The 26,051-nt window shown below is 40.3% G+C and overlaps 1 protein-coding gene across 11 annotated transcripts in view; it reads right to left on the bottom strand.

Moving 5' to 3' along the window:
* The window catches only part of arvcfb (ARVCF delta catenin family member b), a 249,854-nt gene that overhangs the window by 197,511 nt on the left and 26,292 nt on the right, over window positions 1–26,051 (bottom strand). Inside the window, exon 2 of one of the 11 annotated variants that reach the window (XM_085293422.1) lies at window positions 10,203–10,265. The exons of 9 other annotated variants lie outside the window; for them this stretch is intronic. The gene's annotated coding sequence lies outside the window, so the exon portion shown is untranslated. Of the gene's footprint in view, window positions 1–10,131; window positions 10,153–10,202; window positions 10,266–26,051 lie in introns of those variants that run through there. One more of the 11 variants, XM_085293423.1, reaches the window with a different exon arrangement.

Genomic DNA, 26,051 nt, shown 5'->3' with positions numbered 1-26,051 from the left:
CTTTTGGTTCTGAGGTGCTATTTTTGCATATCGATTACTCCAGTCTGCACTGATCAGGAATAACATTATGACCACATGCATAATATTATGATGGTTCCCCTTTTGCCTCCTAAACCCCACTAGACCACTGAAGGTGTGTTTTGGTATCTGGCACCACCATCTGGCAACAAATACTTTAAGTTTGAAAGCTCAGGGGTTGGACCTCCATGAATAGGACTTGTTTGTCCAGCACATGCCACAGATGGTTGATTGGATTGAGATCTGAGGAATTTGGAGGCCAAACAGGTCAAACTTTTTGTTGTGCTCTGCAAAATGGCTGTGCATGGTCTACAACAACACTAAGATACGTGGGACGAGTCAAAGTGATCCACATGGAAGGCAGGATCCGAAGTTTCTCAGCTGCCCAAAGCATCACACTCCCTTCTTTCTACAGTGCGGTCTGGTTCCAGGTATTCCCCAGGTAAGCAAGGCACCCAGCTATCCGTGTCATTTAAAAGGAAATGTGACTCATCAGAACAGGCCACCTTCTCCCTTTGCTCTGTGGTCCAATTCTGAGGCTCACGTGCCCGCTGTTTACGCTTTTGGCAGTGGACAGGGTTCAGCATGAGCACTCTGACTGGTCCGAGGTTATGCAGCCCCACACACAACAACCTGCGATGTCCTTTGTATTCTGACACCTTTTTATCAGAACCAGTTCATCTCTTGGATTGGGTCGTACAGGCCACTCCCCTCATGCGTCATGACCCTGTCGCTGGTTCACCACTGGTCCTTCCATGCTTGTGACAGCACCCACCTCTCAGCAGAGCTGCAGTGTTAGCTTGCTGCACATGTCTTCTGGTTGACAGACATAGCAAAGAGAAAACAGCTCCTACATATAAATCTTCACATTGAGATTTGTAGATTTTTTTTTTTTTAAATTAACCTGTTCATAATTTTTGCAAAGCACAAATCCTGCAGAATGCTTTTGGATGCTCTTTATTTTCTGGCACCAGAAGGCAATCGAGAAACACGAACGGTTCACACCAAACTAAGTTAATTACTCTGTTTCAGGGTACTCCTTCAGGTGCATTGCACTAACACCTGCTATGCTACAGTACAACACGCAGTTTATTCGACTGAATGGTGTAAAAGAAGATCTCCTTATGTCAGACTATGTCTATCCTCAGAATTAGAAACAAATATAACTTTAATAGATTCTTCTTGGGAGTGGACCCGCTCTCTCGAGAACACATTTCACTCTTAAAATTACTTCTGAAAAGGTTTCCAAACAGTTGTTAAATCATTTTAAAAAAATGTTTTTTAGATTTCTAAAATTTAAAATGTGCTGCTTGTCAGTTTTGTGTGACTGTAAACCAAACAAACTTTGACCCTCTGAAATATTATGATGTAATTTTACATTTCTAGGCTTTTTTACAATCTTCTTACATTTTAGTTTAAATTATCTATCAGCTGGTTGTCGCGGATTAATCATTAAAAATTATGGTCTAAAGAGGCTGAACAGTATAGAGTCTGTAATACAATCCCTGGATTCCACAAATACTATGTGTATGAGATCACCTGTTGGAAATAGCGGCAGGAGTGAAGATAAAATGGAAGAAGGGCATAGAGGAGAACAGGCAGCAGAGTCTGGCTGGTTGTGAGGAGACTGTGTGGCCGGCTTTGGAGAACTGATCCATTGGTTATCTTGCTGTCAATATTAACAGAATACTTCAAAGAGAAACAATTATTTCAATAAATCTTAACAAAAAATTTTAAACTATGTGTTCTGTACACACTCACCAACCACTTCATCAGGTACATCTGTTCAAAAGCTCTAACTCAAATATGCTATCAGCCAATTAAATGATAGAAATTGATTGCATTTAGGCCTGCAGATGGCCAATAAAACCTACTGAAGTGCAAAGTAAGCATTAAAATGAGGAAGAAAGGTGATTTAAGTAACTTTGAATGCAGCATGGTTGTTGGAGCCAGTGTGCTCTGAGTATTTCAGAAACAGCTGATCTGCTGGGATTTTCCCACACAGTCATCTCTGAGGTTTACAGAGGTCTGAAAAAGCAAAAAACGTCAGTTCTCTGAGAGAAAAAGTCTTGTTGATGCCAGAGTACAGAGACGAATGACCAGACAGCTTCAAGCTGATAAGAAGAAAACAGTAACTCAAATAACCTCTACAATCAAGGTATGCACAAGAACATCTGGAGATGGACTGCAGCAGTATTCATGTCGGTTAAAAAAAAGCTAAGGGTAAAATTAACAATGACTAACACTGGGCAGTGCTGATTTTCTAACACTGGAATATTTATAAATGGTAAATGGTAAATGGCCTATATTTATATAGCGCTTTACTAGATTATAATAATAATGGCATTTATATAGCGCTTTTCGGGGCCCTCAAAGCACTTTACAATTCTACTATTCATTCACTCTCACATTCACACACTGGTGGAGGCTACAGTTGTAGCCACAGCTGCCCTGGGGCAGGCTGACAGAAGCGAGGCTGCCATATCGCGCCATGGTGGCAGGTGAAGTGTCTTGCCAAAGGACACAACGACCGAGACTGTCCGAGCCGGGGCTCGAACCGGCAACAAGACGAACTGCCAACTCTTTGAGTCACGATCGCCCCGATTGAGTTATTTTCCAGTGTTAGAAAATCAGCACTGCCCAGTGTTAGTCATTGTTAATCTTCAAAACTGACTAGGTTACTTTTAAAAATATAACACTGTCAAAAGTGTTCATTTAACACTCAACAGTATTGTATTTAACACTCAGAGGAGTGGACCCATATACACACTCTCTAGTGTTAATTTAACACTGGAGATTTTGCTGTGTACCAAGGGTTCAGGCTGCTGGTAGTGGTGTAATGTTTTGAATCCCACAGCCTACCTGAGTATTGCTGCTGGCCATGTCCTTCTTTTTATGACCACAGTATTTCCATGTTCTCATATCTGCTTCCAGCAGGATAATGCACCGTGCAACAAAGCGCTAATCATCTCAAACTGCTATCGTGAACATGATGATGAGTTATCTGTAATGAAATAGGCTTCACGGTCACTTGATCTCAGTCTAATAGTGCACCTTTGGGATTTCTGGAACAGGAGGTCATGGATGTGCAGCTGAGAAAACTGCTGTAACTTTGTGATGCTATTGTTGTTATGGATCGAGGTCTCTGAGTAATGTTTCCAGCACCTTGCTGAATCTATTTAATGAAGGTTTAAGGCACCTTTGAAGGCGAAACTAGGACCAACCTGGTATTAGACAGGTGGACCTAATAAAGTGACCAGTGAGTTTATGTATTAGCCCAAGCAACAGCACAGGTGGAGATTATACGGCTAAAAACACACAGTGAATAACACTAACAAGAATTTTCTTGAAATTTGGCTTCATCAGATAAAGAGTGGTCAATTCTGAACTGAAAATATCAACCATAAACAAGCCAACAACCTCCTAAACAGACCATGAATGTGGTACACAGGGAGACAAGAGTCGTCACATCTTTGATTTCTCAATACAGGCTTCAAAGCTGCAGCTCATCCACTTTTCTGGCCTTTCAGAAAAACTTGCAAAGATTATCCTCACTGTCTGCTGCTCTTGGTCACTGCAGGGCTTTGCTTCATGCTTAGGGAAGGTTAGCCAAGGCTGACAGATGACGTAATCTAACGTGGAAGTCATTAGGAGAGAGGTCTGGCTTCTTTATCAATGGCAGTACCCCTCACACACACACTGGGAGGGGTGGGGAGTTAACAGGAGTGATTCTGTCCAGACTGCTCATGCTCCCACATGCAGTGTTAGGAAGCCTAATGAATAAATCCATGCCAAAGTCGTAAACATTGCTCATTTTTTATGTTAAGGTATCATTTATCATTTTTAGCATGTGCTACTCTTCACTAACCTCCTTCAGTTCTGTGCAAGTAAAACAGTAGTTTGACAGGTTGGGAAATATTTGTTTCCCCCCGGTGTTTAGTCTTTAAGCTGAGCTAAGCTAATGCTTTCTAGCCCCACAGGTCGTAAACAGATGGATGAATGATAATCTCATTCAAGTGTACGATTTAAACTCTTCACTGTTTCTATAGACTAACAAATGAGGAAGCCTCAATGCATCACTTATGTAACGGGTGCTGGACTATAATGCCCCAAACAGTAGCCTTTAACGATGTCTTCTGTTACTGAATCAGTGACCTTGCATGGTTTACCGTAGGTCACATGACTTCAATGCTAATGGGATGAAGACATATAGATGGGGGGCTGCAGTGGTCTTAATAGATTTCAACAGGGGGAAACAACTAGAATGTAAAGGATCTTTGCAGTTGGGGGGAAGGGAGTAAATCCATCAGACCCACTTGTATTTTAACCCATTCTCACTCTCTGACTGTTATTCATATGCATGCTAATAATAAGGAACAGTTTCTAAAGCCCAGGTAGAATAGATTTTTCTCCAAAATTACTCAGCTGAGGCACAATGAAAAACTCGTAAAACTGCCTCAAAGGCTGAATTCAATGGTTTTGAAGTGAAAAAGTTTCAGTCGTGACTCCCATCACTGTGGAAAAATGACTCTCTGTAGACTACAGATTCTTAAATTACGGAACAAATTCAATACAGGTACTTTTGACTTTATGACCTCTTGTCTCCCGCTCCATCTTCACACATAAAATGTTCTTTTATCTTCGCTACATGGATTAATAAAAAGCAATTTGCTTCTGTTGCAGAAAATCCTTAAAATACTCATTTCAATTTTCTGTTCTTAAAATTAACTTCTTACGTAACGGCCTGATTTTGATCCCACTGTCAATGTAAAAATAATGCCTCTTCTTTTTTTTTTCCAATCGGTCTAACAGCAACTGGCCCCATAAGTGTCGAACCTCGCATCCAAACAGTTTGTAAAACGAATACTGCCAGAGACAACTGTGCACTTGATATGATTTTAAAACCAACATTCCCTTGTTAGGGCTTATGGATTGGCCATTCTCAACTCTCCCTTACACCAACACACACACGCACAGCTTTCTCTGGCACGAGTAACGTGTCAAACAATAGTTGCCAAGTCTGCTGCCTGCAACAAAAGATGGAAAGAATTAGAGAAATGGAAATGGTGATTCAACACTGTTATGAAAACCGGAGCACAGTGTGCTATGAAAGAGTAAAAATCCATTCACACAGACTTAATATGCCATTGAATCTCATCACTGCCCCGGCCCCCCTATCTGCAGCACTCACAAATGTTAAACATTATGCACTGTATTATCCCAAGGTTTTTACACACACACACACACACACACACACACACACACACACACACAAACTTTTTCCCTTTGCTGACTGCCTTCATACATTTACGATTTGGTATTTAAATGCAAGGTCATCCCTACTAATTGGAATTTGTCCTAAAAGCTGCAGCCAAACATAAGTAATATCAACAAAAGATTATAAGCCAGAGCAAAAGTCATCATTACTTCTTGACCTCGCTTGAAAAATCTATACTCTGCTCACAATAGCAGACATATTGCACCAAAAAACCCCAATAAAAAAGTGCAAGCTGATATCGTGTCCCAAACACTTTGCAAATTCAGTGCATTTTGTTCCATTTATATCCTCCTCTCTACACCACACCTTTTCTTTAACATCCAACAAAGTTACACTTTACTGACTTCTCCCAAAGGAAAGTGCAAGTGCAGAACTTTCTGACATCAAGCCTTCAGCCATATAGCTGACTCTGGAAACCATCCAGCAGCTGTAAATACCTGTGCAGAAACAGCAGCGAGCACTGCAACGCTACAGAGATTGGTATTCAGAACAGCGTCTTCCAAAGATGAAGCCGCATAAAGGGTCCAAACTAGAACAAAAATGTAAACAAACCACGCTGGGCCAACTCATGTTAGATTAGCTCTGTGGTGCAGCAGTTAAGTAAACTGGCAAAAGCTGCTCTGCAAATCGAATGATAGAGTATATAACACACACATATAGATATTATATATATCTTTTGTTATTTTTAAGTAGACTTTGTAGCAGAGGACAAGGCGAAGGCTGTCAGGATGTAAACAAAGAGAAAAGAGCGAAGCAGCAGAAAGAAGGCAGAGTGACAGAAATCGGGCCCAGCAGCTCAAAGTTAGCTGTGAAATTTTATCCTTTCAGGACCGACTTCCTTTGTAGCAAAGCAGCCCAAACCGGACTGTAACATATGACAGAAGATGCATTGCAAGGGTTGTCAAACTCTTGATGAACGCATAGGACGTTTCTCAAGTAATGAGCCTCAGAATGGCCAGAACACACCAGTGCACACATGCAAACAGACCAAGACCCTGTTATTTTGTTCAGTCTAACATCACTCCTCCACAGCAACACAGAGCTACCCTTGCCTGTTTGCAAGCAGAGGAATATATCTTGTTGGTGTTATATCACACACATTAACTCTGACCAGTTTTAAATGGTTTTGCAGGCTACCACATGAGCGAAGCTGAGAGATTCAAACATGAATCGTGGAAGATAAAGATAGAAACTACCAACAGTGAGGGGGAGAGCAGAGAACAACGGTATGAAATAAAGATACAGAGAGGATGAAGGAAGTGTTGATGGGGATTTAGGGAGCAGCAGTGGACTTCTGCATCTTGTGGTAGTCCCTCACGAGGGAGTTTTGTGGCAGGCTGGCTGACTGCGCTGCTGTCAAACAGCATCAATGCTCTCCTTCTCTCTGGAAACAAGAGTTGTGGTTGTTTATCCATCCAAATGCAGCAAGACTGCACACTTGCTATCCACCCAAATAAAACTCACATTTGACAAAATCTGTTGTACAGTTAAATATTCAAAACTACTGTATCCCTGACATCAGGAGAGCCAGCTGACTGCACAGATAATGTATTTAAGGCTAAGCCACATCAGCTCTAAAAGTGTAAAGTTAAACCCACAGCCTCAAATCTGCACTACTGACTTACGGGAGAAGAGAGAAATAGAAAGTGCAACACAGAGGACGCTATCATAGGTTTTTAGCTGTGGTCCATCATACAATTTGATTTAATCCTTCTGTGTCCAAGGATAACTGCTTATCTTAATCCTACGAACAAAATGTCAGAGGGAAAATGGCCCAGTGGAGAAAACAGAAAGACAGACTAGAAACACCATGGCTGCCGTATAATTTGGATGCAAAGTGCACTTTCTTGGTGTAAACTATGTGCATTACTATTGCTGAAAATGAAAATTACAAGATTGTGAAGGCAACTGTCATGCTTGCTAATATTTCCATCTTGACTAAACATCTAATACTGAATTCTTCTACAATGAAAATGTCTTCACCATGCATTACAATAACCCTGCAATTCACATGCCTGATCTACTGCTGTTATTTTAAGGTCTGGCTAACTTCTCTATCTTATCCATTTCAGGGTCATGTGGGAGGGCCGGAACCTATCCCAGCTGTCATGGGGCAAGAGGCAGGGTACACCACAGACAGGTGATCAGACTGTCTCAGAGCCAATAAGGACAGACAACCATTCACACTCACATTTACACCTACGGCCAATTTAGAATCAGCAATTAACCTAACTTCACTAACTGTGACTGTGAGAGAGAACCCAAGCTGAAATCCAAATTCCATGCACCACATAAAGCCAGGACCTTAAGTAGCTAATTTCTATTTAAGGAAAACTGGTCCATGGTTCCTTTCTTTACACTGTCTTGCAACCTAGATGGCAACCATGTAGCATGGAAAACATACAACATTCTTCAGCTTTCTGACCACTGTCAATACACAGTGCAGTATGCATTTTTTCATTTAAAAAAGCAAGTCTAAAGCTGAGTTCAAACAGAGGCTCCCCTGTCACACATCACTTTGAACCACTTTGTTGGTCACTATTGGACATTTCAAGCTTCGGTTGAGAAGTCATTCCTCTAATGTATTTACCAGCATCCTGTGCCTCCTCATTGGGAGTCATCTCAATTGTTTATCACATTGTTGAGAAAAAGTTTAAGTCAGAACCCTCCCACTTCACAACACCATCATTTTTTCCACCCAAATATCATTGACTATCTGTGGTCTCGGGTAACCATATCACCTTGAATAGCTTCCTGTGTGGCCTAAGTGCAGAACTGCATGACCCCAGCCATGGCAGTTATGCTACCACACTTTCAAAATTACAGTATTTTTCAAACAGGCTGTGTTACACCAGGATTTCACCCATCAGTGCTGAGGTCTTCTGCTCATCAGTGAACACCAACTTCAAACTAGAGCATAACTTGAAATGCAATCTATCTGCATATCTGCATGCAATCTATTAAGCATACATGGATGAACGGGTCCAAATATTCACAGTTACTGCTAAGATACCTCATTGGCTAAATGCAGGCCAACAATATTGCAGATGCAAATTGCATCAGAGTGATGACGTTTGTATTAAAGGCTAACAAAGGCAAACAAAAATGTGTTTGTCTCTAATAGGCAAACTCTTTCTAACTGATTTTAAACACATTTTTGGATTTTCTGCATTTCTGCTGCTTCTCTCTTACAAGGCGTTTATATCAGTCATTCACTGGGAAACATAATATGGGCGTCCAGTCTGCTAATGTGTCCTTCGGCAAGTCATTAGATTTCCACAATGTCAATTGCAGGTGACTCTGACATCTGACCTTTAACAGAAGCTGCCATAGCGAGTGAAAGTGCTTTTCATTAACTGGAATCTTATGTGATTAACAACTTGCCAGGAAGTTGACTGCTTCCGATTAGACTGGGTACAATTTGGAGTAATTTGTCTTGCTGTTTGCCATTGTTGTCCCCTCCCCACCTCTTACATTCACCATTTACAGGAAGTAAGCATTCATGCTTTGATTAACAGCTCCTCTCACATGTGGATGCACAATGTGGTGCCTGAATTCAACACACAATAGACGAAAATCACGCTTTCTTTTTTTCTCTTTTTTTCTTTCACCCTGCTGGTAGCCACATGGTTCTGCTGCTATTCACTGCCTGATTAGAGAAAAATGATTTATTTTACCTTGACTACCAATCATGTTACAGCGCCATATGGCAAACGCATTACATAATTGCTTGCTGATCGATTTCGCCAGCAGCTCAGGTGTTTGACTTTTCTGCTTTAACATATGGCAAAATAAGGGTGCTGTGGTTAACATGAACTGAAATTCTGCAGCTCTCCAGCTCACATACTTCTCATTTGCACATATACGCACAGCTCAGCTTACTTCAGAGCTTTGTATCTCTTAGTAGGTGCGTGTGCACCGCTGTGGCTAATTCATCTCATTGCCTACAATCTTTTAAACAACAGGGAAGCAGAACAAGTGACTGTCAACTGCAAAGTATCGTACAGTAAACCAGACGTAGCCCCTGGAAAAGCTGCTCTGTTGTCTCCAGCAAGAAGGGGATAAAACATAAAACATAATGCGAGCCACTTAATTTACGATGGTGAATTAATGGGTGCTGACAAGCTCAATAATTTTTCAGACGCAACAGATAACAGTTATAATCATCAGCCACGGCATCAAGTAGTCAGTGAAGAGACAGGGTGTGTGTGTGTGTGTGTGTGTGTGTGTGTGTGTGTGTGTGTGTGTGTGTGTGTGTTCAATATTGCATTCTGGCCAAAGCAGGTCCCCATTAATGGCGGACCTTGCGAGTTAATGTGATATTGTTTAGTTTATTACCGTCCAATGTCTGCCAGGACCCAGACTACAGAGAGCTGGGTCAGAGCCAGCACTTGCTCCTTCTCCTCTCTGCGCCTTAACAAAAACACGTACAGCACAAGAATCTTTTCCTGAACCGACTGCACTGTCAGAGTACAAGCTGTAGCCATGCTCAGCCTGTACTGAATACCTCTGCACTGACCATTCATTGCACCGTGATTCATTAGCCCCAGTCGTTTAAGCCACTGATAATCACTTTTTACATTGTTGATGGATTAACAATAAAAAAAAAAGATTTTAAACGAGAATGTTTTTAACAAAGTGAGATCCAGAGCATGCATCCTGTGGTAGGTGCATGATTTCATTAGGGATTTGAATGGTGCTTCACTCCAATAAGCTGAAACCATAAACAACACAGAATTTCTCTGGGCATTGACAGCAGGGCGGTCACACAGGAAAACACGCTACCTCGTCTGATAACTTGTGTTATACAAACAGCATGTTTCAGTGTCTCTTACTCTTTCTCTATTAGTGAGATAGTCGATGTTGTGGGAGAGCACAGCTGCCCTCTATGGGTGTGAAAACATACTTCCAACCTCCTGGCAGAGAGGCAGCCCTGATTTCTTCTTCTGCTGCTGCTGCTGGATCATGGCTGGAAGAAACGGAGAGGTGCTATTGTCAGAGCTGAGGTGTTTAACACTAATTAGACGGCTTATCTTGCTAAATTTGCGTCAAACATCGCTCCAACAGCATGGAGACATTTTTGTTAAAGGAGGATTTCTAGGCACAGTACAACCTATTTGGCTCACTTGGAATGTGAAGCATCTCTCATCTGTTCACATCATTTTTTTTTTATGCTTGTAGAATATACCTCCCACCCCACCTCAGCCTGCACTCCTCCTGTATCTCTGGCTTTCGAATTCCATACTTTTGCATGCCAAGTTCAATACAGCACAAGGAAAGGCTGTGTTTTTCTTTGCTCTCTCCTCTGTGCCCCATGCTATCTGAGGACACAAACCATAAACAACAAGGTGGAAACACACAGGACTGTTCTGGCAACAGATTTTATAGAGCGGGCCCAAACAAATGAGGTCTGCATGTACGCTGACTGAGCTTCAAAGAGCGTGTGGAGGCCGCAGTTCATATTTCCAAGCCGGCTGGCCTCTCTCTGCTGCACCACAGAGACCTCTGGAGATGTAGGAAGCATGCTGCTCTGAAGGAAAACTGTGCATGAATCCTTCCAGCCACTCAGAGGCCTTCTCCCTGATCACATTCAACATGTTGTGATCTGTGATCCAGCAAAGACATGAGAGGATGAAAGGAAGACGTAAGATCTCCGACTCTGAAAACATTCATTATCATGTCAAAGCCGGTCAAGTTGTGGTTTTAAGAGAAAATATGCGGTTCTTTTTGCCAGGAAAAACACTTCCAATGGCAGTCGATTCTGGAGGTCTTAGTGAAAACGAAAGAATAAGACTGTAGCTCGTTTTTCAGTTTTGAATGTTCCTGTTTCCAGTGCTACTCTTCCATTGAAAGTTGCTGGTTTGGGAGCAATTTCAATAGTCAGGAGCTCACTCTTGCATTACAACAGAGGTTCCCAAAGTGGGGGGGCAGAGCTATAGCGGGGGGGCGCGGTATGAAAAGAAGAAAAAAAAAAAGAACGCTTGGACACTGCAAGCATAATGGACAGGTTTTTGACGGGGCGCCCACACAAACGCAAAGCAGGAGATGAAGCATCGCTGAATATGTTTCCAAACCAGCTTCCTTCCAGGCCAAAGACTAGAAAATATGGTGAAGCAAATCTTCCCTTTGGCTTCACCTGCACAAGTGCCGAGGTAGGTCTCCCCTGCAAAATTGGTTTTCCCTGCGTCTGGAGCAGCGCTGGGCTCTCCAGATCACGGACAAACAGTATCCCACATTCTTGATTTTTAGTTCACAAACACTTCTTGTAATGACTAACTACTCCTGACATTTTGGAGATGTTAGCTCTTTATACAGTAAAGTTACAGCGGGATACAAATAACATCAGGCTGATCCTGCCACGATTTGTTCCCTGGGTTCAAATCACGGACAAACAGTATCCCACAGCTGTTTATGTTTTTCAACCCATTTTCCACAGAGAGGCATTTTTTGAAAAATGTATTGATAGCAATGTTGAATTTTATTACACAGGTAAAAAACAACTACATGTAAAATAATTACACCGTGACGCCTCTGCCTTTGTAAATGGAGCGACAGTAACTGCATGTGTATATGTGCGCGTGTATAACCTGAAGATAGTCAGATTAACAGTAACAGTATTTTGTCTCTATCTGACATTCTGCAATTCATCTCACATAAGATTTTTCCTGTAAAACAAAGGGGGGCCTAGCAAAAAAAGTTTGGGAACCACTGCATTACAAGATCATGTTTACAGGATGTTTCAAAAGGATTCATCAGTCTGTGTAATACAAATAAGCTATATTTAAAAGATATTTCCTTTTATTCTATTATCGTGTTCCTTGCACAGCACTGCCTTGTAGAAAACGTCTTTATCATCTTTATAGGGGAAGACATGGGGGCTAAATAATACATTTGTAATGGAAAAACACTGATGTCCCTAATAGGAGGTGACAATGGTCTGTACCAGAAGGATCATATATTGCCATATACGCTGTAATATAGTGTTTTCTAAATATAGTTTAACAAAACTAGGATATTGATTTAAAAGAAGGAATAAAAAAGACTGGACTTAGGCAGTGTTCATCTGATACTACTGAAATACAGTTTGGCATTGTGGCACCAGACGTTGCCTGTGGAGCAGAGGAGAGATGAAGCAAATTCCCTATGCCCGTGTCAAAAACGCTGCATAAACTCTCCCCATTAGAACTGCAGAAGTCAGGTAACGGAACGAGGGCCTGACCTGGCTGCCACTCCTACTGCCCTGTCATCCATGGCAAACGCACCAGAGGCCAGAGAAAAGCCGAGCAGCTCTGAAGCAAGAGGAGGAATGAGAACAGAGAGCACTGTAGTGTGGTGAGGGGCTAAGCAGTAGCTTAGACTGTTACACCAGTTAGTGCAACAACTGCTCCATTATGCTGGATTGCAGACCTTTGGCTGCCAGACAGCATTAAAACACACTGCAGCAACATTTACAGCAACAATGAGAGTACAAGCACACTATATCAGTAATAATGAATCACTCACTTATGCACTCATTCAAACACAGCCTCCTGTGCTCCGTCGCTTGCCCACACTCAACTAAGTCCCTTGCTTGCTCGCTCAATTGCTCATTCACTGGCTCGCTCAGTCATGCACTTGCTCAGCAATTCCCTCACTAATCTACAGACATCTGCATACACACACACACACACACGCACACGCACACGCACACACACACACACACACAAATATCTACAATCTGTATTTTACAAAAGACACAAAAGCAATAAGAAAGCATGCAGAAAAACCATGAAAGCGTGTGTAAATGCAAAGTATTAACTAGAACCACTATGGAAGCAAAGCTGTGTAGCTGCCTTGTTAATGGTACTTAACATATCTGTGTTTTGTTAGATTTGAAATGCATTCTGTACAATATGTGGGAGTGAATTTTCTGTATTTAAGCAAAAAAAGGTTAAATTATTTGCACTTTTATTAGTCCATGGACAATTATTAGTCCATGATCAACACTATAAAGGCCATCCAGCAAAACTGTGAGGCTCACTGGGATGTTTTTTGGGGGGTTATAACATACCTCTGTGGCATAGAGGAATAAGATACATCAAGCTTTGGCTGCACGGCGTATTAATAGGATCAGTTCATTGTTGGTTTAAACCTTTTCACAGGATTTATTAACAATAAGATTTATTCTTTACAGCAAAGTTTGCAACAACAGAAGAGAAAATACAGCATTAGAAATAAGGGAGGAGATGATCAAGATGAAAGAGAAATACTTGACCAACTAAAGCAGTGAAGAGTCTATTGATAGCCTTCACTGATAAAATGTCGTGCATTTTATGTGTTATTTTCAACAATCAGTCAATATAGCTTTTATTTTTCTCCAATAACAGACATGTGGAGACAGAACTGTAATTAATTTTACAGAAGCTATTTTCGTGACGTGAGTAGACACGGTCTGCATGGGGGCTTATGATACCACCACTTTTTAAAAGGGAATTATTTTTAAAGTTCAGATTAAAAACAGTTCCACAGTGATGTTTTCATGGCTACAGTAAAATCTCAGAAAATTTCAGTTTTTCTCTGGATCTTGTTTGCTTTTTCACTTATTTTCAGTCCAGTCCTTGTACCTGGCCATTTTCAGAGCAATGTCTTTTTTTCTTTGTTAATCTACTTGAATGACCTATTAATCATTTAAAGCATGATCATTCAGTATTGTATCTACAGACTTGGCAAAAAAACTACTTTTGATTGTATCCTTAGGCATAAAAAAGTATTTTCCTTACACCCAATACCTTGTACCAATAAGGTGATTTACAAAGTGTGATTAATGGAATATGTGGCATATTTCAGCATGATGTGCAGCGTGTCCTTAAAAAAAAACCCAGGAAATTGGACAAATGGAGGAGTTAAAAAACTATTTACAGCAGACCAACAGGAACTGAAAGTCATGCTCTTAAGAACTAGAACAAAAAAGACAAACACAAGACCTGAGAGACGCATCTGGCCCTTCAGTTGACCCATCTACTGTTCACTGAAACATCATCAGAAATGGTCTCTGTGGAAGGATGCCTGTCAAGAAGCCATTCTCAAAGAAGGGAAACTTATACAAGAACTGGACTGAAATCTAGCGGCAACAGCTCGTACAGAGTGATGAATCCAGCTTTTACATTTCTGGTTCAAATCATCAAAAGTATATACCGAGGAGGTGAAGCAGTGTGGGATCATCTTGACAGAGAACAGAACAACTGAAAGAAGAGCTTTCAAAGTCCTTCAAGAAGCCTGGAGAACTATTCTTAAAGCCTGCTTAAAAAAATGACAAGAAAGCTTACTGAAGATAGTTCAGGCTGTGTTAAAGAACAAATATTGTCTTTCAAGCTCATTAGAATTGCACAAACTCTGTTTTTGCCTTATATGCTCTATTTACATTTTTGTTTGCACATGTTTTCCTAGCAAAACACAAAGAAATGAGGGTTGGCTCAAGACGTTTGTGCAGCACTGAATTCTAATGGACTAAATGCCACATGATTCCCACAAACCTAAGTACCAGCAATCCCTTCATAGCTCACTGGGTGAGTGCAGCACTGGTGGTTGATGCCATGTTTATGGCTCTCTTTAAAAATATATATATATATATTCATTACCATCATCCAGAGTGAAATAAAGCAGGGAAAAGCATGTTTTTGAAACCACAAACTGTATCAGAATTGCTTTTTAAATCACTGAGATATCATGCAAATGTAAACATGCTTCATCTTACATCCAATATGTTAAATGCAAAAAAAACCCACTGTGTTCGAAGACAGCCCATACTACATTACCTCCAGAAAAAATTTATTTTTCTTAGAGAAATATGCAGTCTTGCTCCAAGTTTAACAGAAAATCTGCCAAGAAAACCAATCGCTTAAACAAATTTTAAAACGTCTTGTCTGAAGGGGTCAAAACAGGCGTCCTTAAAGTATTTTAGTATTTCATGTCTCATATCTTTTCTTCCACACTGCTGTGAAAGTATGAAAACGACTTGACATTTTAATCAACCCCTCTGCTTTCTAACTGAAGGCGTTAAGGCTTCATCTGCAATATTAAAGCCATTCATTTACACAGAATTTAAATCCCATTTCAAAACATTTTTTCAATGTTTTAATTAACACAGAGCCATTAGCAAAAAGTACATTTTAATATCAAATGCAGTATAACCGTTACCCTACAATATTTCTCAACATTTCTTTGTATGAGAGAGTGACGCCCTGCATCAATATAAGATTTAGGAAGTGGCCCGTTCCCTTTTACCAACATTATCATTGTGTTTTAAAATATGTGACAGTAACCCACTGCTTTTCAGGGCCTAACTTTACGCCAATTTACCTACCTTTTCTGTGTATCTTTGGATATTTAACCTTTTTTCTACCTTTCCCCTAATCAAGCTGGCAAACTGTCCACAACACATATACCATACCTGACCTGCCTTACTATGCTACAAATGTTCCATCATTTATTTGAGACTGATGACCTCTGTGTCTGGCTGAAATCCTCCAGATGGCAAAGATTGTAAGTAGCTTCCATCACTAATGCCGAGTGAATGATTTTTGAGCCCATGCTGACCTGATGTAACACCATAGCAAGCATGGTTAGCATGGTGAAAACTACTGAAAGCAGGATAGGATTGCCTGTGTTAAGGCAAATTAGCGTTATGTGAATGCTATCCACTGAATATGGGTCGGAACCTGTTGTGCTGCCAGATGTCTTGAGTGCATAAGGCAGGACTGAATGGCCCCGCTGTTTATGAGTGTATGCGGAAGTCCTCGGACAGATCAGAGTGAAAAAAGACCCAACATTAACTCTCATTCGACTGGCTGAAAGCTCTCTGAATCACTGGGTTTCATGGATAATTACTTGTAAACCATGTGACATTTGAATTAAGCACCTAATGTGACAGGCAGCTCTGGCGTAAAAATGACTTCCAAATCACCAGTTGACATTTTTGTTAGAAAACTGTCACTGTGGCACAACTTTTGCACATTTTGTCTTTTTTCTATGCACCTTTTAACATAAAGCCACAGTTTTTCAGAGGTACAAATTATGAGGTAATGCATGCCCTCTGCAGCCACAGCATTGCACAATAGATAAAAAATAGCCAAACTCTTCACAAACATAGTGAAGCTCTTAGCAGCTAAAGAGCTTGGTATTTCTGCTAAGAGCTGGAGGAGACCAAAACTGAACAAACATAATGAGGAAGATCAGACTGATCAAGTGACAATGCATAACTTACAACATAGCTAATGTGGCTGTGGTTGCCAACAGATCCCCCCAGCGATAGGTTTGCTATGGTTAAAGTATGCCTGTGCTATGTTTTCAGCGTATTCATTTGACCCCGAGGGTACAAATTAAAGTACTAAATAGTAGACACAAACAAACAATAGTGGTAAACTGATAGTTACACGTTTTAGATTGCATGCTATTGTCTCTGCGTGTTCCAGCACCAGCCTACAAGTTAAAGTGATGATGAATTTAGGAAGGCATCTCTTAAAATAGCACCCAACAGTTCCTTGCATCATCAAATTCAAATAGGTACTTGGCAAAAAGGAATGCAGGTGAAAGTAAGTGTGGGCATTTCATGGGAAAGCATTCAGACAAGGTGAGTCAGTGGCCGATACAAGCATCACTCTCTGCCTCATTAGCTTTGGATGAATGAAGGTTCAGGGCGAAGAGCCGTCGAGGCTTTAGCTGGTCCCACAAAAGCAGAAACACAAACACTTTCATTTTTCTCAGATTTTTCTCAGTGTTGTAGTTTTTACCAACTAGCTTTATATAATCTAATATCCTGAGAACATGCAAAGCCCATTAATATCTACTTTTGGCTGGTACTGGTCACGCCTATTTACCTTTCAGTCATGGATGTGACGATCATTGATGGTGGTACTGACAAAAGATGAACAAACAGCAAACTTCAACTTGAGTTAGTCTAAGGCAAAAGAACAAAAGACAGCACAGTTAGGACCCCAGTCATTAGGTCTCACATATTCTCATCCATGAGGGAAGGCCGAATCCCACGAGAAGAGCTGCGTTGGAGATAAAGCCCACCGTGAAAAAAATCCTATTCTGTGCCAAGTCAGTTAATCCAAATTAACTCCGCCAAGGCTTTCCTAACACGTCTACACCTGTCAGTTTGGCCTGGGCTCTCAGCCGAGCAGCAGCACTATAATCATCCGGCATCCACAGGAGAGGAAATTATTCAGGAAAGTGTTCAAGATTATTAAAAGAAATCAGAAAATGCTGCCTAAAATCAAGGATGTCTTAAGAAATTCAATGAGGAAAGTACGTTTCTCACAGAGAGAAAGTGAGAGAGAAGGGAGAAAACTGAGTGTCATAGAAGAATCGGTGGAAATCAGAGAGCAGCAGCGTGCATGAATGTAAGAAATGAAAATGTACCTACTGTAAAAGAAAGAAATCCCTTCTACTGTGTTAAAAAGAAAGGTTTTCAGCAAGATTTCATCTTAGTGAGATATTGAATAATTTTAAAATGTGATCACCTTCCATATGCTGGAAGCTCCTCAACAACTGATAACGTGGTTATGGCAACCGTCGAGGTTGAGAGGAAAAGAGGAAAAGGTGAAAGACAGCAGAGATGAAGGAGAGCTAGCAGGCAGAAAATGAAAAGGGGAGGTGTGAAACTGTCATTCTGAGCATAATCTCATATCAGTTTCAGAATACAAATGAATTATGAAGACATCTTTGATGAGTTAATTGATAGTTCTAATCATTCATTTTGACCTTGTCTAATTTAGCAGAATATGATGTCAGGCTAATGAATAAAAACTCTTAATTATGATCTGGTACTGCAAATAGTAAGATAATGTATCAAATACAGTGAAATACAGCTGTGAAAAAAACTATAAAGAAGCATGATTTATATAACTTCATGCACACCAGTCAACATTAAAGTCTCTGACAGATTAAATGAATAACCCTGATAACTGAACATTGAACCAAGGCTATTGGTATTTATAAAGATGCTTCTGAGATAAATCCCCCCTATAAATGTTACTGCATTCTAAGCAGCAACTACGCCCATGGCAACAGCACTCCCCGATGACAGCGGCCTCAAACACTACACTGCAAAGAGCTTAAGGCACTGAACTGGCCCCACCAAAAAACCCACAGGACTCAAAGGATTCGCTGCCATTGTCCCTGAGCCAGACTCCCAGAACAAGTCCTTTATCTATGCTGCAACATGTCAGAGGTTTTCTGCGGGGGAAAAGAGGGAGTTCACACAATATTATGCAGGTGGTTTTAATATTGCGCCTCATCGGTATGTGCTTGGGCTCAGTGGAATTTGAAAGAATTCAATAACAGTGTGGCAAACTGTTTTATGTTTAAACTGAATTTGAAATCTTTCATTCACAAATTTTATCCATGTTTTACTTCACTGAAACCTATTTGGCATCAATTACTTCTTAAAGTTGCCCTGCCTAAGTCTCAACAAGCTTTTCATACCTGGATTTGGGCACTTTGTCCAACTGTTCCTGACGGAGATTCTCAAGCGCAGACAAACTGAATTTTGAACTGTTATCTTCAGGTCTCTGCACACATGTTTAAGTCTCGGCTTTAGCTGCAACCCACCAAGGATGGTCAGAAACTGTTTCTGAGGTCTAATCAGTATTGTGCCAAAAGGTGAACCATCTGGATGAAAACTGCTATAGGACGTCTAATTCAAACTAGGGTTTGAATCTAAAACGCTGCTTTTAAGAAAACATGAAGGAGACATTTCATCTGCTGGTGAAGATCATGCGATCAAAAGCTCAAGACCAAAACAGACTTTAGGCTTAATCAGTTTGCATTAAAGAGATTTTTGCTTTCCAGTAATGAAAATGATAATTTGGTGTAATTGCATCTGTAAGATATCAGCAAACAAAACATTCTCAAGTGATTTTCGTAAAGCTATTTCTAATGACTTACAAACTGCATCTAAACGGAAAGAAGCTGAGCTCCACATAGCTGAGGCAGATGTGAAACAATAAGGAATGATGGAAAGAAAAACACTGCTCACAATTTTTTTCAGGATTCTTACCATTCTTTCAGATTAAAAAGACAGCTGAGATCTTTGGCAAATAATACTGTCTTAATTTTATTCAGGCCTACGTGTGATCTCTGGCACAAACACTCTCAAATGCTGTCAGATAATCACTGAACTTGATAGCTAGACAGATCAGCTTTGTCAGCGTCCTGGATGTGTTGTACCAGGACTGTAGTTATATCACAAATCCAAAAATCCACATACTGTACCAAAAAAAGAAAAAATACTATTACGCCGACTCTGTCAGATTATTATATCCAAAGCTTTGAAGGAGGAGGGGAGGAGGAAGAGATTAGAGAGGCTCATTTATAGCACAGCTGTGCTTGAAAAAAAGAGTCCTGTCTTGACAAGTATTGATTTGTAACCTTTCACAGGATGATAATAACCTGAGAGATGCTGTCCCTTCGGGCCTGCCGGAAAAAAGAATAGGGAGAACGCCACAGTGTGTTCCCTATTTTCACCTAGCTAGGGTGAACATTTAGGCACTTTATGAGTGTCAAGCCATTACATTTTCTCATTAAAAAGCAATAGTGTTGAGGGTGAGAGAAGATCGTTTTCCTTGCAGTTAAGTTCCTTACGTGACACTTTTTGTTACCATAACAAAAAAGGATGACAGAGAAAGAATTCCACACTCATGAAAAAATAAGCAGATTTCACATTAGTTAAAAACTGCAGACTTAGTGTAGGATCAAAAATGTGGGCAGGGACATAAGAGGCTTTAATCGGTGAACAATCTGAGTGGCTAATGCAGAGCAACGTAGTACAACTCGTCCGCGTGTGGATCTAAAAAGGGTTTGGCCTGTGTTCATCTCCATGCACTCGTAGCCACAGTTAAATAGCATAGTGAGAAGTCCAATCCCACAGTGCAGCTTAACCAGTTATCCGCACTAACAGCACGCGACCTCCTGCGGGTTCCAATGAGGGATGCATAACAGAAAACTACCCCAGCAGGTTGAGAGCTTTCTGTTTATGCCGGTTATGAAGTTACGTTTGTACTTGGGGGATTTAGCTGATGCCACGCACCTCACTTACCCCCCCCCCCCACTTTCCTCCCCCAGCTGCTGTTTGAACCAGATTTCAACACCACCGCAGTTCTGATATGTCGTGCCCTAGAAACCACTGCCGAGTGGCTTAGCCTGACCTCGATAATTCTAGACAGGCCACATCAATGGCTGCTGGGCAAACAGGGGGACAGTGGTCACAGTCAGCATTGTTAAAACACTTGTCACTGGGGGCCAGAGTGAAGAAGCTGGCTCTGAGCCATGTGCAGGACTGGTGGACATAAACAGACATTTATCTTGTATTTGGAGTGATTTACAAGAATTTCAACAGCACTTCATGATTTTATTATATGAATTCTCAATTCTTCCATAAATAGAAAAAGGTAAAAGCTGTAAACCATGCTACAGTGTGTTTTATTGACGCATTTGATAACTTTATATTTACCAGGGAAAACACCAGGGAGCATTTTGCAAGAGTAAAGAAGCATATGGAGAAATATGTAGTAACTATACAATTTCTTAATTACAACAAAGAGTAAAAGCTAGAGTTAACAGCAACCTAGATTCAGTTTTCTCTGCCAGGTCTGATGCTAACATCATCTCCATTAATTCTCCATCATATTTCTTATACTTCAAACAAGCCAAGAGGTCTCCTTCAGGTGCCGGGCATCACTGGTTTGGATGTGACTTGCACAGTAACAATGAGGTCAACAACGAGGTGAAACATGAGCGCAGGCTTCCAGGTCTCATGTAGTTATGTAATTTGCTGGATGTACAATGTGTGCATGCATGTGTCTGCGTGGGAGAGACAGAGAAAGACAGCAATCTGGGCACTGAGTGCAGGTCCCAGCCTGCTATAATTAGCTCTCTTTCGCTAAACCGATTAATCTCTAACGCCTGGACAGTAGTTCCCACTTACTCTCACACACTGACACATATAAACACAGACTTGTGCTGTAAGTATGCGCACAGGACATGACCTGTTGAATGGCATTTACCTCAAAGCATGTGACATACAGCTAAAAAACTGATAAAAATAATTTGCATATGTGCTTCCTCCCACAGCCAAAAGAGCCAGCGTTAATTGCTCACTGATTGGTTTAGCAATTCTTCTTTAAAAAAAAAAGAAAAATCAAAAATAAGCGTGACGTCAGGGGATAAGTAACGGCAATAAAAATGCTATCAGGCAGTGATAATATGAAATGTTTTAATGTGAAGAAATTATGATTTATTTGTGACAAACCAAATATAATTTTATCAACCATTACCAAGTGTTAGGCACCAAATTCCTTATGAATCCACATCCTGCAACCAAAACAAATCAAGCGAGCCAATTTAGAGATATGAACTTTTCACAACTGTGGGACTAAACTAGTGCATAGTATCATTTTCTAGTGTAAGTTCAGTGGACAGGTTGATACATACTTCAATAATAATGTGAAAAACAAGACACTGAGTTTAGTACAGAACTCAGAACAAACTGAAAAATAACAAACATGTTCCTGCTGCTTCACTCCTTGGACTTCTAATCAAGCCCAGATTGCACCTGTAGACCTGCATTGTGAGGCAGTGGATCTAAGCATCAACCTCGGTCACTGTAAAACTGTGCTCCTGTTCCTGCGCTGCAAGAAACATCCCTCCCAGGAGGGTATTTCTTTTCTGAGTCATTCAAATATGAAAGAATTGATAACAGAGTTAAATTTTGCTGCCTGCGCTTGAAGAACACCTGGAACCTGTGTAAAGTGCAGCAAATCCATGTATCTGAAATCATCATCTTTTGCCATAACTGGCACGTGCAAAAAATATTATCTGATCACGAGATTTCAAAATGGAAAGCTTGGTGCTAATTGGAAACCCTTTAAGTTCTCTTATCACCAGCCAGTAAAAGTCATTTGAATAATGCCTATGTTCCCCAGATGCTTTGAGATGGAATCTGCGAGAATCCTCCCTCCCCTGTGCATCACTGTCAGTCTTCCTGCTCCATCCCATCGACCTCATGCCTTAAGTTAATATTACTGAGTCCAAAAGAAGGTCTTCTGTGCAGGTAAATAATGTTTGAAGCAGCTTATGCAAACTGTGGAGATATCTTTGTGTTTCTACGTATTTGACCATGTGCAAACATTTTACGTTACTGCAAATCCACAAAAGCTGCCAAAAAAATTTTCACGCACAAGTCACTTTTCACCTTAACCATTTAATCCCACCAGCAACAACTGTTGCTGTTTTACCCCCTATTACATTAATTAAAAAATAAACATACTGTGTGTAGGGGAAGTCTAAGAAGTAAAATGCATGCACTTATTTTGCAGGGAAAATTTGGGGATTAAATAGGTTAACTTAGAACCTTTAATTCAAACTAAAAATCAGTCCTAGCAATCATTTTCATATTATATTTATATGCATGATATAAAATAAGGTTATAAAATTCAATAGGGAACTCAGAGATCTCTGAAAGAAAAATTTCTCCTTTCTAAAATTAAAAGCAAAAACATTTACACTCATAGCATTCACTAAACTTAAGCTAGCTACCAGAGGTGGCAAAAGCACAGTAAAAGCACTGAATCAGTGACAGTGAAAAAGTGCACACTTTGAAATGTACTCAAAATAAGAAAGTCAGAAGTAGCTCCTTAAGTAGCATTAAAAATTAGCATTTCTATCATCTATTTGTATGCAAATCTATCTAAACTTTGTGCTATATTATTACATATATATTTGCCATCACACCTAAACAGGAAAATGAGCACAGTCAGTGGGTTAAAGTGGGATTCGGAATGTCGGGGAACCCTAAGGTTGGTTGTATTGACTCAGCATGAGGAAAAGAATTACAATCACAATCATTTCTACTTGCTGCTCTTTGTGAATGCACACAATTGAATTCAGCAAGATCTAAGCTGAGCTACCTTAGCTAATTTCCATTTACTACACCAACAATATTCTGTATATTATCTCTACATTAGATTGTATACGGTTGGTATAAAGTTGGTACAAAGGTGGGATTCAGTGATTTAATCTAAGGATCATCTTCTTAAATGGAAATTAGTCTACCACACTTGATGTAACCCAACACTGACTAGTCCAACACACTGTTTTACTATAACTTCAACACAGTACAGCAAGCTCTTTATCCCATATGAACTACTAACTAAATATTTTCATGCAACATTTGAATAACACAAAGTTAGTATACCTGGTTTGTTTTGCAGGTCATTTCACAAAATAAAAAGGCATAATGTATCAAAACATTACATGCAATCTTTGAATTTGCAGTTTATCAAGTGTCACTGAGCAGCCCTTTAAATCTAACCTTACTTCTTCCTCCCCTCTCTTGTCTTTCTTATATCTTCTTCCATCTTTGAGTGAACTTATCTCACTTTCTCTCACTGGAAATCCAGCAGCTGGATCTTTAGCTAGGAGCACACTGTGCGACAAACTGCACACAAACAGGCTGTGTGTTTGCTAAGGTTTGTTGATCTAATAAAAATGTTGTAAAAATGTTGTCTTTGAAATTTAAAAAAACAAACAAACAAAAAAACTAGCTTTATGCCAGCTCCTCTTCTATAGCGCTAGCCAAATGCTAAAGTACCAAGGCCTGCAGTGTTCTGCACCACTTTAACTCCAGAGTATAGATGCTATATGTGATACTTTTCTTGTAGCATGTAAACCATAGGCTGTAAAAAACAAGAATCATAAAGTGACCAAAGGAAACAAATTCATCCAACATAAAGTTTTAAATCCTAAAGCAATTTTCTTAAAACAGAACTCGACTTAAATTTGCTACATAACATCTATCGAGTTGTAAACATGCACCAGTGTTGAGATAATGTAATCTTACAGTGAGTCTTGGCAGAACATGGCTGCTGCCATAATGATGACTGATTATACTGTAGTACTCAGAGTCTGTTAGAAGAGAGCACAGAGCACGCAGAGAGCATGTAATACAGCCAAATGTGAAAACGGCTGTTACTTCTATAAGTTCTCTGTCATAATGGAAAATTATTATAAATGGCTGCCTATTATGACTCGTGCTCCAGATCCAGTGGTAATGGTTACTTATGCACCCTGTACTCTTATGCCTAGTCAAGCCCAAGTTAAATGAGTTTTCAACTGAATGCAACGTGCAGCATCATTGTGATTCACAGAAAAATATCCTTGCCAAATAGATCACAAAAAGGTTTAACAAGGTAATAGGCCAGGCAGCATCATTTAATTAATCCCTTCTAGCAGCAGATGGGCATCGGCTTAGTAGCTCCTAGGAAAAGCTAATGCATTTTTGCACTCACTGTAATAATGGTCGTGATTGCTCAGGAGAATGGGGCTCCGAGGACTGATGTAGACAGACCATGCAGAAAATCAAAAGTGCCTCCAGGTCGAGGGTTTGTGTAACTTTGAGGATATAATGTCAAGAGCGCACACAGATGAATGCAGCCTCAGCCTCCTAATTGTCTAGACAAAGAAAATCCCCATGGCTACAAGGCAAAATGTTGTGGAATACTCTAAAACTTTACACTTTGTTGAAAGATCGCTACTTTTATGAAAGAAATTATTTTACAAAGTTCAGCCATATATTAATTGAGCAGGACTGTGTACATAGGTTCTCGCCAGGTACTCCAGCTCCCTCTCACAGTCCAAAGGCATGCAGTTAGTGGGTTAGGTTAATTGGTAACTCTAAATTGCCCATAGGTGTGAATGTGAGTGTGAATAGTTGTCTGTCTCTATGTGTTAGCCTTGCGACAGACTGGCGACCTGTCCAGGGTGTACCCTGCCTCTAGCCCTAAGATAGCTGGGCTAGGCTCCACCCCCCCGCGACCGTTAAAAGGATAAGCGGAAGAGAATGAATGGATGGAGGAACTCAACTAGTAATACTCTGAAATTTAGGAATACCGTGTTTCAGAGTGATACTAAACAACTAGTATGAGGTACTCTATCTCTCCATCCATCCATCTATCAGTTTCTTTTCTCATACAAAATTTAACACTATACTGTGAATATCTTAAGCTAAATGCCCCCGAATTACACAGCGGTACGTCAATATATTCCACTTTCAAATCAGCTTTTGTTTTTTGAGGGGAATTGTTGAGCTCACATAACTTCTTCTGTACAGTTAACCAAGTGACATTTTTCAGTGCAGAAAAACAGTTAAGCTCTGTGAAAAAAACAACTGTGCTACAAGTTTACACTGGTCAGTTATGGCTGCCGCTAAAAATAGCACCGTCTAAAACAGCACATTCCTTTGTATACAGGTACAATTTTGACTGGCTTCATTAAATAGTATAAAGTTAAACATACAAAAACAAATTCAGCTGATTCTGAGGAGTCAGGCGGTACTCAGGCTGAACTATTGTAATCCCTTATTATTAACAGTTGTAAGAGTTGAGGCCCCTCTCCTATGGAATCAGCTCCCATTTTTTGGATTTGGAAGACAGCCTCTCCACTTTTAAGATAAGTGTTAACATTTTTATAAAGCTTAGTTAGAGCTTGATCAGGTGACCCTGAATCCTCCCTTAGCTTTGTTGCTATTGGCTCAGGCTGCTGGGGACTGCTGGTTTTGACTGATTTCTACCTGCCCACTTTCACCAAGTGCTTGCTCAGAGAGAATCATCAGATTATGGGGTATCTCTGCTAACCTTACACCTTAAAGTGCTTTGAAACAACTCTATATAATTCTATAGCATATATAGCAAATAGTACTGCCGATATTCATGTGCTT

Source organism: Mchenga conophoros, linkage group LG12 (genome assembly GCF_057382185.1).
Source record: "Mchenga conophoros isolate Kocher_MC1m ecotype Shallow Benthic linkage group LG12, M_conophoros_male_GT1.1, whole genome shotgun sequence".
Classification (NCBI taxonomy): Eukaryota; Metazoa; Chordata; class Actinopteri; order Cichliformes; family Cichlidae; genus Mchenga; species Mchenga conophoros.
Note: the sequence above shows the minus strand (reverse complement) of the source record. Positions and strands in the feature narration are given on the sequence as shown.